Here is a 15,019-nt window from a genome sequence, read left to right as displayed (position 1 = left end):
ACAACTCTAATCCTCCACACGGCATTACGGATTCCTGTTTCATATTTAGAAAAACAACACTTGCACACACTGAGAACAAAAGGAATAATTTGCAGGCAAGGAAAGATAATGGCATAGACAGAAGTAAGAGAACAATAGACAAGGACAGCTGTAGATCTTGGCAGGGTTGGTGACTTTGTGCCACGTAAAGGGACTGCAGCGTAGGCAGAGATAAAATGACCCGAAAGTAATAATTCACCCCAAAATAAAAAAATGCTGAAAATGTACTCACCCTCAGGCTATGTGGGTAAGTTTGTTTCTTCTTTAGAACTTATTTGGAGAAATTTAGCATTACACCAATTGCTCAACAGTGAATCCTCTGCAGTGAATGGGTGCCGTCAGAATGAGAGTCCAAACAGCTGATAAACATGCAGCTTTTTACTTCACAAGACATTAATTTATGGACTGGAGTGGTGTGGATTACTTGTAGATTATTGTGATGTTTTTATCAGCTGTTTGGACTGATGACACCCATTCACTGCATAGGATCCATAAGTGAACAAGTGATATAATGCTACATTTCTGTACAGATAAAAAACAAAATAATCTTGGATGGCCTGACGGTGAGTAAATTTTCAGCAAGTTTTCAATTTTGGGTGAACTGTTCCTTGAAGTCATAGTTGGTGATTTTAGCACCGATGTCCAGTGTCAATGTTAAGGAAAGTTTCATTTTATGCAAAAAAATCAGTAATGGATGATGACTGAAAATCCATTCAGCCTCCATGCTCAGATCTCAGCAGGTGCGCTACGCATTTCAAACTCCCTTCTGGCCACCTCAGCTCTCATTGGTTTGTTAAGGTGCAGGTTTTAGCACAAGCAAGTTTTGGCAGTCAAAAACATGAGCACACAGGAGGAAAAGCACAATTATAATTAGCTGAGCTGACAACATGCCAACGGCTCACACTCACATACTTATCAGCCTCATTTTGTCTTCTCTTTATTCCTTTCAAAAGAAAGCAGTGTTCAATTTGTTTGTACTGATTTTGTTGTGTTTCAAACACCATTTCAAGCAATTATCCAGAGTGAGAATCTGGAGTAATACACTGACATTAATGGAAACTAGTAAAGGTTGGGTATTGTGGATCAATTCTGCTGCATTATTATTGTTCTTTTGTTTTGAATAGGTCATGTTTTGCAGAAATTTGGCAGTTTGATGGATGTTGATTTAGAAAGGAAATGGTAATGTTTTATGGCAAAAGATAATGCTCAGCTGAAAGCTTTCTTCTCTTCAATAGCTGCTCAGTTCAGCTGTATTGATCCAGCACAGGTGAGATGTTTTCTTGGCATGCCTCATAGATCCTCTCATTGTTGTTTAACTCTTTTGTAGCTCACCAATCCTTCAAAAGGCCCTCTAAAGGTTTGCTCAAAGCCTTGGCAAGAGCAAAGGATGGCAACACACAGAACGATTCTTTTTGTTGCTTTTGTATCTTTCAAACCCAATTTCTTTACTAATCGGGGTTTCAATTGGATTAAATGAGCCTAAGTGGCCTATGCTGAGTCTTTTTTCTCCATTTACATTTACGCATTCAAAAAGTCTTATGATTCATTGGTCCATACATACTCTGTTGATGAATTTACATGAACTCAAATCTGATGAAAAAAGAATCCTGGTATTTCAAATGAATGCATTTGGGTCATTGACATCCTGCGGTGTGACATGCTGTATTCCATATTAACATCATTTTGTTAATTAATTCTAGTTATTATGCATGCAGCTTTATGAGCTCATATTGAGAGACTAAATGGAATATTTGCATTTTTAAAAACTCATTTGTTACACCGCTGAACCGTTTAAAATGAACCAGTATATGGTATACGGTAGTATATTATGGAAGGATAGTAACAAGTTAAATTCAGTACCATTAGTTAATTCATTAACGTGAACTAACAATGAAAAATGCATTTATTAATCTTAGTTAATTTCAACATTTACAAATACATTATTAAAATGAAAAGTTGTGTCTGTTAATATTATTTTTATTATGATTTATTAATGGACCTAAGCTAACAATGAACAGTTGTATTTCTATTATTAACAAAGAATAATAAATATTATAACAAATTAATTTCTCATTGTTAATGCTAACTAATAACCAAAAATATTCATTAATATATACTAAAATATATACTTTCTTAAATGCATTCATAGTTCAACCTATAATTTTGATATTGATTTTAAAAAGAAAAATAATTCATTCTGTTTTTTTCCTTTTAAAATAATTGCATCCACTATAGTGGTGCACATTGTTCAGATTCGCTCACCAATATTCTGAGTGCTGGATTTAATAAGCATGAAATGGCATGTGCCAATCAGCCATATGGAGTTTCCTTTCTTCCTCAAGCTCCAACACTCACAAATGTTTTTGGTGCAGAAAGTGAGACTAATTTTATGAACATGAATATGGCTGGTCTTCCACTTTTTTTCTTTCTCCGTGAAAAACTTTATGGAGGTGTGAGATCTGACAGCGCACTCCTGTTCCGACTGAGGAGCACAGATGGTGCCCCTCTCATAGAAATCCTTTTGAAACCCCTTTGAAGCCATGAAAAAATGAAGAGCGAATGAAAATAAATTAAGAGATCCACTCAAGAAGATTGAACTGGCTGATTCAGACTTTATAGGAACCAGAAGTGTGATCGCCGGACTTTTATTGCAGAAAGAAGACTGATGTTTGATATTTCACATTGTGGCAGGTTATTGATTTATTTTATCTTATCATTTGATATGCAATCAACATTTTAGCAGTGCACTGAGTTCAGAAGAATTGCTTCTCTTCTGAACTAAAAGGAATTTAATTGAAATATGGCACTTTATTCCACGATAAATACAGTGTTAAATCACTCTAAAAGTGCACAAACTGCAGGATGTATAATGCAAGAGTCAGACATGCACTTCTGTGATCAATAAAAGATTCATTTGAGGAAAGGATGTGAGTGTATAAGTAAACGCCCGGTCACTCTGCGTGCAGAATAATCAGATTACCTGACAGCAAGACAAAGAGTCCTACATGGAGATATTGATTCAGCTAATTAAGCTCAATAAAAGTTGTGTTTGTGATTGGAATCATAACCAAAACCAGTCGATGCAAGAGAGTCTGCAAATGAGACTTGTTGCATTTGTTTATCCAGTGTATTGGACATACTTTGGCGCCACATTACTTTGGCTCCAGACTCTTGTGTTAACTTGAGTGCTCTTGAGTAACTTGTGTTCGGTGTGAAGATGGGATCAGTGCCTATATGTCTTGGAAAACCTTTTATTGAATTGAATTACAATTAATTTGGATGAATTGCAAAAATGCAGAATTGTGAATCAACACTGAATTTAAGGGAGTGTAATTAGAGTTATATTTTAAGTCAAATTTAAAGTGAATATTAAAAAATTACATGACTGCTTTAAATGTATATCTAAAACACACTGTATGATTTATACTAGTCCTTTACAATTGTTTAGTATGACCATATGTTCTCTTTCCTGGACGTGTCCTAGCCAGGATTTCTAAATTGCCTAAATGCCCAGGTTTTGGCTTTGTTTTCGTATTGTTTTCATACTTGCTGAAAGGCTGAAAAGTGATTTAACAAATAGCATGCAGTCATTGTACATGATCGACATGGCAGGCAAGAAGGTGGGATCTATGAGAACGGTCAAATATGTGTACATATAGTTTATAAGGACTGTAGAAAGCACTTCTTTAGTAAAACAAAGCCAAACGCCAGACATTTGGGGCAATTTAGACATTTAGAAAAGAAAAAGAGGACATATTGTTATACGATAGTTGCTTGTCAGAATGTACGAACATTATCCCAGCTATAAGCCATATCACACTGTTGGAACAAAAATTAAGACGATGTGTGTGGGGCAAGTGGTAGTTTGTTGATGTCGCACTAACTGCACTGTTAGACATTTCAAAGGGTTTTTTACAGTAACTTACTGGCGTAACTAAGATTTACAGTAGCAAACTGTATTTGATTTATCAGTATACTACTGTAATTCATTCATTTTAATATAGATTTCATTAGATTTTATATAGAATTCATTTTATTTTTACTCTACGTAGGTACTACTGGCATTCAATTAAAACAGACACAATAAGTTCTGTACATAGTTCTGTAACCGCCATGTTGACGAGTAAATGTTACTATGGGTTAAATTGGTGTGCAAAAATCTGACACAAACATACATATATTTTTACCTTGCTTGCTGGTCTTATTCTCTCGTGAGGTGCATCGACACACAGCGTAGATGGTCTCCGGAGCTCTTCCACTCTCGCAGGTTCATCCCCGGGAAAAACCCACGGCGCTGCCCCGCTGCTTCCATGTTTTCCTCGGACGCAAGTGGCGCGGCGAGGCGCGGCGAGGTGAGGCGCGACTAGATTAAAAAGCAATATAGAACCCATTATATATACTATCAACAGTGGACGCGGACAGTAATGTGATGCCCCGGTATATTTCTGATGTACAGATGTACTCCAAGCGCTCCAGCTGTTTCTGACACGAAGTACAAACGGATTTTCCAATCATTAGAAGCGATGTAACACATCCTACAGTCAGTCCCAAGCTGCTGCGGCGTTATAGACACGGTGCAGGGCAAATTGTGTCAATCCAAATATAAGAAATGAGGAAAATAAAACGACCTCAGTATAATGGCGCCAAAGAGACCGTTAAAGTAGTATACAGCAATTTTAAAAAATACAGTAAGTCTCTGTATTTCGGGTCTGACGTCACGGAAAATTCCCATGATGCAAAGGGTATTACAGTTATTTACTGTAAAGGGAATTTGCAGTATTATACTGGGTGATATACAGTAAATAACTGTGGAAATTAAAGAAATGTCTAACAGTGTGCGTCATCAGTTTCTGTGCTTGTAATGATTGTTTTTATTTGACAGTCATAGTAGGAAAAGCCACACTGCAGGACTGTGCCTCAAAACTTCTGGCATTGACAGAATATCATCAGAGGTAAAATCTGATCGCAGTGCTCATTATTCGGTTGTCAGGGAATATGTCAAACTAGCAACTGACTAGGATAACTAGGATAAGAGGAATGTTTTGCATTTAGACGGCCAAATTGAGGCCAAAATTGTACCGTGTGCACCCATCTTAACATTTTATTTTTAGTATTTTTAAAAAATATTTTCATGTCAACATTATGATAAATGTTATCATACACACAACATACGGAGTACATATACAGTGGGGCAAAAAAGTATTTAGTCAGCCACCAATTGTGCAAGTTCTCCCACTTAAAAAGATGAGAGAGGCCTGTAATTTTCATCATAGGTATACCTCAACTATGAGAGACAAAATGAGAAAAAAAATCCAGAAAACCACATTGTAGGATTTTTAAAGAATTTATTTGCAAATTATGGTGGAAAATAAGTATTTGGTCAATAACAAAATTTCATCTCAATACTTTGTTATATACCCTTTGTTGGCAATGACAGAGGTCAAACGTTTTCTGTAAGTCTTCACAAGGTTTTCACACACTGTTGCTGGTATTTTGGCCCATTCCTCCATGCAGATCTCCTCTAGAGCAGTAATGTTTTGGGGCTGTCGCTGGGCAACATGGACTTTCAACTCCCTCCAAAGATTTTCGATGGGGTTGAGATCTGGAGACTGGCTAGGCCACTCCAGGACCTTGAAATGCTTCTTACGAAGCCACTCCTTCGTTGCCAGGCGGTGTGTTTGGGATCATTGTCATGCTGAAAGACCCAGCCACGTTTCATCTTCAATGCCCTTGCTGATGGAAGGAGGTTTTCACTCAAAATCTCACGATACATGGCCCCATTCATTCTTTCGTTTACACGGATCAGTCGTCCTGGTCCCTTTGCAGAAAAACAGCCCCAAAGCATGATGTTTCCACCCCCATGCTTCACAGTAGGTATGGTGTTCTTTGGATGCAACTCAGCATTCTTTCTCCTCCAAACACGACAAGTGGAGTTTGGAGTTGGACTGTTTGAGGTTGTGGACAGGTGTCTTTTATACTGATAACAAGTTCAAACAGATGCCATTAATACAGGTAACGAGTGGAGGACAGAGGAGCCTCTTAAAGAAGAAGTTACAGGTCTGTGAGAGCCAGAAATCTTGCTTGTTTGTAGGTGACCAAATACTTATTTTACCAAGGAATTTACCAATTAATTCTTTAAAAATCCTACAATGTGATTTTCTGGATTTTTTTTTTTCTCATATTGTCTCTCATAGTTGAGGTATACCTATGATGAAAATTACAGGCCTCTCATCTTTTTAAGTGGGAGAACTTGCACAATTGGTGGCTGACTAAATACTTTTTTGCCCCACTGTAATCTACAAAAATTTGTATATAACCTGTAAATCATTTTATGGCTATTTCATAGAAGAACACTTCATTTCCCAGAATGCTCTAATTTGCCCAAATTGTGATGTGATCAAACATGTCCATAGTTAATGTGATGGGCTACATCTGTCTGCTAAGACCTTGTGTGAACTTAAGGAGCACTGATTTTTTATTTTGTTAATTAAAAGTAATTGCAAAAATTGTCGTTCAAAAAAAAGTTAGTTCTGAGAAAGTTCTAGGACCATTTGAGAAAAAAAGCAAGACCAAGTGAAAGAGAAGGATTTAGGGCACACAAAAAGAATCAGGTGTGTTGCTGCACCTAGTTGCCAACTGCTCTATTTTGGGACTGGCAATGGAGTAAAAATGAATTGAGGGAATGCAGATCTTCCATCATACTCATAGTGCATATATAGGGAAATTCTCTGGGTTGTTTTAGTGGATCATGCTTCAAATCCCCTTCCATGTGACTATCTGTTATTTTTTCTCAGTTCATTATTCCACCTACTCAAATCCTTTATAAACTGTTCTTCTCTTATCTAGCTTGTAAAGTGATTGTGTTTCTATGTGCCGTCTAGTTAGTTCATTATAAAATGAGAATCCTTCCTGTCAAGCTAGTAAATGCACCACGTAACTGATACCTGCAGCTTGTTCGGACTAGACGCTGGTTCATTATTGGCCTGAGGCAAGATGAGTCTATTCACATGCTCATTTTATTATTAGATAATGTATTAAAAGAATGAAAGCTGAGATTGTTTAATATCATCATTATGTTTCATGACCTCAGGCTGTCATGAAAGGAGGTGTATTGTAAACTGGTTAAACTAAGGGTTGACGTGTGAGTTATTTTTGACTTCCGCTCCACCTTCTGCTCAATTTATTAGAGTAAATGAGATGGTTTTTCCTCAGTTTTAATGACAGACTGTAATGCACTGCAATATTACAATGATGTGCCATTCATTAGAGTAAACTGTCTTTTGAAAGCAGCTGTTCTCTAAAAACAAAACCAGGGCTTGTGACGTATGAAAGGTTCTTGGGTGTTTTCCATTTATCCATTTGAGTCTCATTGCGGCTATTATAAATGCAAAAATGTAATCATGTATCTGCATTGATGTAATCTCTAGGCTTATTCTGACCTCGATACGCTGAATGTTTCTTTCTAAGAACCAGTGCATTTGCTGGGAGTATTGCTCATAATTCAAAAGGGAATAATTATTCATAAAAAGTGCTGTGGAAAGCAAAACGGCAAATATAGCAAGACCTAGATACAGAGATTGAGAACTAGCGTATGTGTGTGTGCGGTTGCATGAACTCTTGCAAAGAGGCTGATCTGTGCATTAATTTAATTTAAACCTTTACTGTTCCTCAATTTTTCTTATTCTGAATGTGATGATATATTGCACCAAAACATGGTTCAGTCTCCTTGTCTGTAATATTAATATCTGCCATCTAAAAATTGTTTTGACCTAGATCTAAGTGAACTTAAAAGTAATTTTCTAACGATTAAACCCATTTGAGTTTGATATTTCAGTATAATCTCATTATTTGTAGGTGTTCATATGTAATGGTTTCACATATGTTTTTGACACTTGGAGATGTTGAAACATGACAGGATCTAAAAAGTAAAGGTATTTGAATGCACAGCTTTAGAAATGTTAAAATCTTTACGGATCCTTTATTTTATAATTATATTTTTATAATTTATTTTATATACTTGTAAATATATCTTTCTATTGTATAGATATTTTTGAGCACCTTAACAGTGACATTTTTAGTATAAATCTATATAATAGTATATTGTAAGATCATTTTAATATGTTTTTGTTCCAGATAAATAAAAATTAGATGATTATATAATGATGACAGCTTTTATTCATTTTGAAGTTTTGGCTTTGGTAAATAAATGAATCAGCGTTTTGAACAAATATAGGTTGAATAAATGCTTCAATGACTCATTCATAAAAACAGTAGCTGAATTCGGAATAGCACACTAGCATACTACTTTTACTATTTCTATCACATGCACATGACCCGATCTCATGAATGTGCATTTCAATGGCACGATTTTCTGTTTCTATTTGGTGTACTATTTATACGCAAAAATGAATTTTGGCATGCATATGGTAGGTTTATGGGTGTGGGGTAGGTGTGTATTATATGTACGCCAAAATGCGTATCATATGCACACCAACAAAGTGCGTATCATATGCACGACAAACACGTGCGTATCATATGCATGCCAAAGTCCGTTTCTGTGTATAAATAGCACGTAAAATACAAAAAAATTTAATATAATTGTGTAATTAATACGCATTTTCATGAGACTGGCTCCAAGACATGGCATAAATAATAAGAGTAGTATGCTATTCTGAATTCAGTTACTTGAATCAGCATTTTTGAGGACCTTAATGTTGTATAATGCCAAATATCAACCATAATATTAACCATAATAATTCCAAATTAGTTTAATGTGATTGCATTTAACATTCAATTAATTTCATGGATTAAAAACATGTTAGAATGCTGGTACTAATGTGCATTTCAGATGCCAGGATTACACTTTACAAAAGAATGTCTACCAAATCCCAGTGGAAAGCAAAACTTTTCTAACAACTTGCAAATCGAACAGCAGACTTGATTTTCCTCTTTCTATTGTCTCTAGTGTCATCTGTCGTGGTTCTTTTGAAGCACTGGAGATGGAAGTGTCTATAAATGGATCCTGGAGATGCAATCTGCACTGGTTTGTGCTACAGGCAGAGCTTGTTTACAGAATGTAATATATGATGATGCTCTTGGCCAGTTTCCCTAGGTATCTGCGATGATAGGGGCTGTGATTTCAATTGACATCCTCAACTAAACATCAATCATCTAGAACGTACAAAGAAATGATTGCTGCTAGTCGGCTGTGTAAGAAATGTAATATTATGTAAATGTACCCAATGCTGAAGGCCCAGTTTTTTACCTCAGCTTGAGTGTCTATTTCTTCAAAACAACTTCTTGCACTATCATGTTTGATTAATCTTGCTAGGTGTCTCGATATTCTCTAGATGGCACATAGCATCCCCCCGAGCGTCAGGACTGTCTTGTGTTCAGCATCTGTCAGGATCTGTATTCCCCCGCCGGTACCAACACATCCTGTGAAGGACAAATTAATTAGCTGGTGCAAATGCTAGCAGATGGCTTTGAAGGACACTCGCTGTACCTCAGGTGAAAACACTTGCCCAAATTCATGTAGATTTCCCTTATCGTATATCTCAAGTTGCTGCCATGTGTCCACCCCGGAGAAGCCCCTGAAGTATGTACTCGGGAAAAACCGTCTGCTGCCGTTTCACAATTCAATTTTTCAAACACAAAAACCCTGATTTGCAATAATTTTAACCTGGCGAGGAGGATAAGAAAGATTAATTCAATGTCATTACAAAGCTCACAATTTCAGTTGGTTGGAACAGAAACGAGTGCTATCCGGAGCGGCCCGCTTTCACTTCCAACCGCAATTACAAATAATCAGTCCAATCAGTATGCTAATCTCTCGTGTTCAAACCGACGATTCATCAAAGTTGCTAATTCGCCGGCTGTCTTGGGTCTTTTATTTTGCCCTCTTTTCTGCAAATGTGATAACCGGTTAACATTATCGGTGCCTTATCAGGCCCGGGCCAGAACAATGGTACCAGTCCAAGCCTGAATGAACTGAAAAGGTGGCGGAGAAGACAGCCATTGTGATTTTTGTCACTATGTAGCTGATAAAGAAAGTCTGTGAGGAGAACGAATGGAGAGGCCTATCAATTATAGCTCAATTGTTTCCTATTCATTTCTAATTTAATGAGGGGGGAGACGGTAGCATAGTAGCGTACGGTATGGAAACAAAGGCCTACGCAAGCCTTTCACAAACGAACACAGAAATCCCCTCAAATCTCATGTTATTGTTTGTGTGCTTGAGTCAATCGCATTGAGGAACAAAAGATCTAAATACAAAGCTAAGCTAGCTCTAGCTGCTAACTCAAGTGTTTTGAATGACAGCAAATTCATTATTCTTGCCATTTTTTATGATTCAGGTTGCGGTTTTATCTGTTTTTAATCTGTTTTGTCTTAAATGTGATGAAGCCGAGGCTCGCAGTGCCAAATTATGATGAGTTTATCAGTATTATTATTCTCATACAGTGATTAAGAGTTAGATTTCCCACAAGGTACGACGAATTGTCTAGCGCGCTTTCGCGAGATTGCGACAATGAATGTAAACAGTAAGTCATCAAATGAATGATTGCTTGTGTCTAATTGGAGATGTTCATTTTGAGACAACATCAGCAGCGATGTGGAGGAGCGCGAGGGGAGGGGGTGCTTTATTGACACGGGTCTTCGCACAAATCAAAGGTTCAGAAAAGGAAATGAACCATTCAGAAGTCATCGCAAATGACAGATATTCCTCGACGTTAGGGGAATGTGGTGACTGCTGCGTTTTTGAAACGCAAAAGTGACAGTTTAATTACCTTTGCCTAACGTGAAGATGGAAAGGGTCCGAGTCACTATGAGAGCACGTGTACATTTACAGTGGGTTTTTTTCTTTTAAATGATCCTATGAATCACGCGAATGCTCGCCGTTTTGGCAAGCACAGCACTTTTTGAATCTGCGCACCCCTCACATGGATCCATAGCTGAAATCAAACATGATTATATTTTGTGTTCATAACACCATTCGCTTTACTGAGTTTAAATGATGTTGCTTTTACCAAAGTGCATTTAAGGTTTAATGGTTTGAAAACCAATTGGGTAGATGATGTTTGGGAAGGTGATTGTAGTGTCCTGTGATGATATGCCTCACTCTCAGAAATGGTACACCTGGGCAGTACTGTACTGATGTCTACCATTTAGGGATAAATAAGATACAAAAATGTACTTTTGAAAGGTTTCTGCCCTAATCAACAATTATAACAGTATTTAATTTAAAAATAATTACAAATAAAATAATAGATAATTCATTCATGCAGGTTTTGAGCTCATAATAATGGAGTGATATTATGGAATATTTATGCTAAAAAATAATAGTAAGTAAAAAAAGTCACCAGTGTTAGAGAGGTGGAGTGTTCAGGAAACCTGTTTGAAAACATTTTTTATATTACATTATATTAAATGTCTTGCATTTTTTCCTTTAAATGAAGTGGTTATAAATGGAAATGATAAACTACACCTTTATATAACCTTGCAAAAGGCAAAAAGCTGTTAGAAAATGGTGGAAAATTACCGTTAATGTACCAAAATATAACTTTCCATTTTGATTTCTTTTAACAAGGATGTTTTTAGTCACATTTCATTTTGGATTTATAATCATGTTGACTAGTTCAATTTTTCTCTTTCGTTCCTCTTCCATTCTCCCAGCCCCAACACACAGTCAGTCACAAACTAAGTCACAAAAATGAAAGTTATATAACCTGTCAGACCTAGTGCCTCTCAGCTTGAACTCAGATCAAAGTGAGTCTGTCTCCCTGAAGATGTCCTTTGTATTTTCCTCTGCTCAGGTACCGTATCAACCACAGCACTGATATTTACTCTTAGTATGTCGAACGAATTGTATTCTCTTTTTTTCAACAAAAAATTATTTCCATTAGTGTAATTTAACAAATGTAATGGCGGGTTTGTCGCAGACTTTTAATCTCACACCAGTATGTTCTCTTCACTGACATACACTGAAATAATGATTTGAATCGCCCTATGGGTAGCTGACTGACATGTTTTGCCACTTTGAAGCCCACAGGTTGAGTTTTGCTCATTTCCTGAATGAGATTTCCCTGCCATCTCACCCTGCAGACATCTGCATTCAGCTCACTGGGCTTCTTTATCAAGGAAAAGAGTTCAAACTGAATCGATGCAGCACACAATGAAGTGGACTCGAGCGTAAATTAGCTCACTTGGGAGACAGAAGGTGTCTCTTGCTCCACATACAATAAGTGAGAAGAGATGTCTATTCAGGTCACCATAAGCACATATATTCAGTAGCAGAGTGATGAATACTGACATTTGTGAGATGGATCACAGGAAATGGCTTCATCGCTGATGTATTTCTTTTGGTTTCAGGGTGTTTTCTGCAGTAAGAAATGCAGGTTGATTTGTCTCGTCTTATTTTGAATTTTGTCTGTTTGTCTGTTCATTGTTGGCTGTTTCTTGTTCCCCTCATGATGATTGTGCCCACTCGGGTCTCGTTTAGTCTAATTTAGAACTATTTATGATCTGCTATGTGCTCATTTATGTCTTTTTTTTTTTTTTTGCATGCAGTGTTCGGTTTAGTCTTTGTTCTTTGTTTTGAATTCACTTTAAAGCTTTCCTTTTGCTATAGTTTCAGATTACAAAAAAGTAATCGGATTACTTTTTTGAACTAAGAAGTAAACGTTCAGTGGTCCATCGATAATGATTTTAATGAAAAATGTAGATGCTGCTATCCAATCCTGACTATTTACGACCCTAGATAATAATAAAAAAAAAGATTTACTTCCAGGGCCTTTTGCTTTTTAAATTACTTATTAAAGCTTCAAAAGGTATTCAGTCAAAAACTCTCTTTAAAAAAAATGCTTAAACCATCTTAAGCTGGTTTGGTGGTCTTCCAACCTTATCTGGGCTGCGTTTCACCAAAGTAAGTAGATCTTTGGTGCCAATCATTTCTATGATCTACGTAGGCTTATGACACTTCTGGGAAACTCTGGCATTGACTTTCTTGTCAATGTTTTTGTTTGATTTAATATTAACGACATGCAAGCATAATGATTGAATATTTCACATACTTTTTTTTGTTGTCGTTGGTGTTATACCTACCTGTTAGCATTAAAAAAAAAAAAAAAGACATAACTAAATGCATTTACATTAATACCTTGGCAAGGCAGAAATTTGTCAACAAATACTGGTATTGTTACTTTTTTTTCATTGTACGGTGGTTCACGACAAAGGGGCCCCAGCAAACCTTTAAAGGGCCTGCAAGATGACTTAGAGTTATTTAAAATAAGACAAAACAAGCATTAAATTAACTGAAACAACTAAAAGATATTTCTTATTTTACTTAACGGTGTTTCCCATGAAGAACCATATGAAGTTCCTTCATGCAATCTTGGAAAACTTGGATGTTTGAAGTAGTCTAATTTTACAAGTGTCTTTTTCTTTTCTTTTTTTTTTTCTTTCTTTTAATGAATATTCATTCTACTAGTTAAGCCAAGCTCTAAAATATTTTATCAGGCAGAAATTGAGTAAAACAATAGTTTTACAATGCTTATTCAGTAAACTGTGAACAGCTGCAATGTAAATTTGTTTGTTAAAAAACTGGGATCCTTGAAAAACAATCAGCTCCTAAAATGTCTGGAATTATGAAATGTAATTCATTGTAATTATTTTAGTTGCTTTGTAATTCGTTGAAACTAGGAGTGCCAATAAATTTAATCCAACCAACTAAAACCTTTTGATACTTCAATCCATATCTGGCAAACTAACACTTCAGTAAACGGAGTTAAAAAAATATTGAATCCATTGAATAATGTGAACACTTTTTAAATATTGTCTTGTGTCCCACAGAAGAAAGAAACTCATACAGGTTTGGAACAACATGAAGGTGAGTAAAAGACATTGTTTTCATTTTTGAGTGAAGAATATGACACCCCAAAATGCCCATAGCAAAGGGAATATTTTGATTAAATTCATAGCCTAATGTTGATCCCAGTCCTGCAATGTGTTTTTAAGCTTCACTGTGTGTTTGTGTGCTTCCAGTCTGAATACAAATGCATAAATAAGCAAATGAGAAAAGCAGCCCGCTCATTTATTTCTCTTCCTGTGTACCTGTTTCACAGCCACCGCTCACCCATTGATTAGACGCTGCATTGGCAGGGTTTGCACTTCCTGCAGACTCGGACCCCTCAGAGCGCCCACACAATGGGGACGGTTCACGTGCCAGGTAATTGGCGTCTGTGGGGGACAGGTGCTCCCACAATGCAGCGGGGCTCTCTGCCGAGTCTCCTTTCACATGACTGTAATTACCTAATTGAAAAGCTCACTGGGGGGAAATAGGAATGAGAGATAAGGTCTCTTTCACCAAACCGCAGGCTGCTTTTCTGTCGAGCTGAAAAAAAACACCTATTTGTTGCCACTTGAGGTAAATATTGTCCAAGGGAGAAATGATGGAAAGGAAAGCAAAGATAGAGGATCCATTGTAAACGAGGGGCTGATTCAGACTGGCACACACATGAGGAAATGGACAATAGACCCACAGATTTTTTTTGTTTTAGACGCAATGTTTATCTCCTGTCCATGAACTGAAGTGATAAAGAGTGAACGGATGTAAAAAGTATAATGGCACACTATGAAAGGAGACGCCAATAAATGGTGTTTTGTTTTAAAAAAGGTTTATTTAACAAATGAACTTGGTCACATCACTTCTGATATCTCAGTATATTAGTATTAAACTTTTTTTAGGTTTAAATCATGAAATTCATAGTTTTCATCACAATGTCATGAAGTAAACTTTTGAGTGGTTATTTTGTTTGTTTGTTTTTTCACTACATGATTTGAGTGTATGTCCCCTGCTTTCATTTCTAATTATTATTGCTAATTAAAAAAAAAAAAAAAAAAAAAAAAAAAAAATATATATATATATATATATATATATATATATATATATATATATATATATATATTTATTCACCCAAATGTC

Source organism: Onychostoma macrolepis, chromosome 04 (assembly GCF_012432095.1).
Source record: "Onychostoma macrolepis isolate SWU-2019 chromosome 04, ASM1243209v1, whole genome shotgun sequence".
In the NCBI taxonomy this organism is placed as follows: Eukaryota; Metazoa; Chordata; class Actinopteri; order Cypriniformes; family Cyprinidae; genus Onychostoma; species Onychostoma macrolepis.
Note: the sequence above shows the minus strand (reverse complement) of the source record.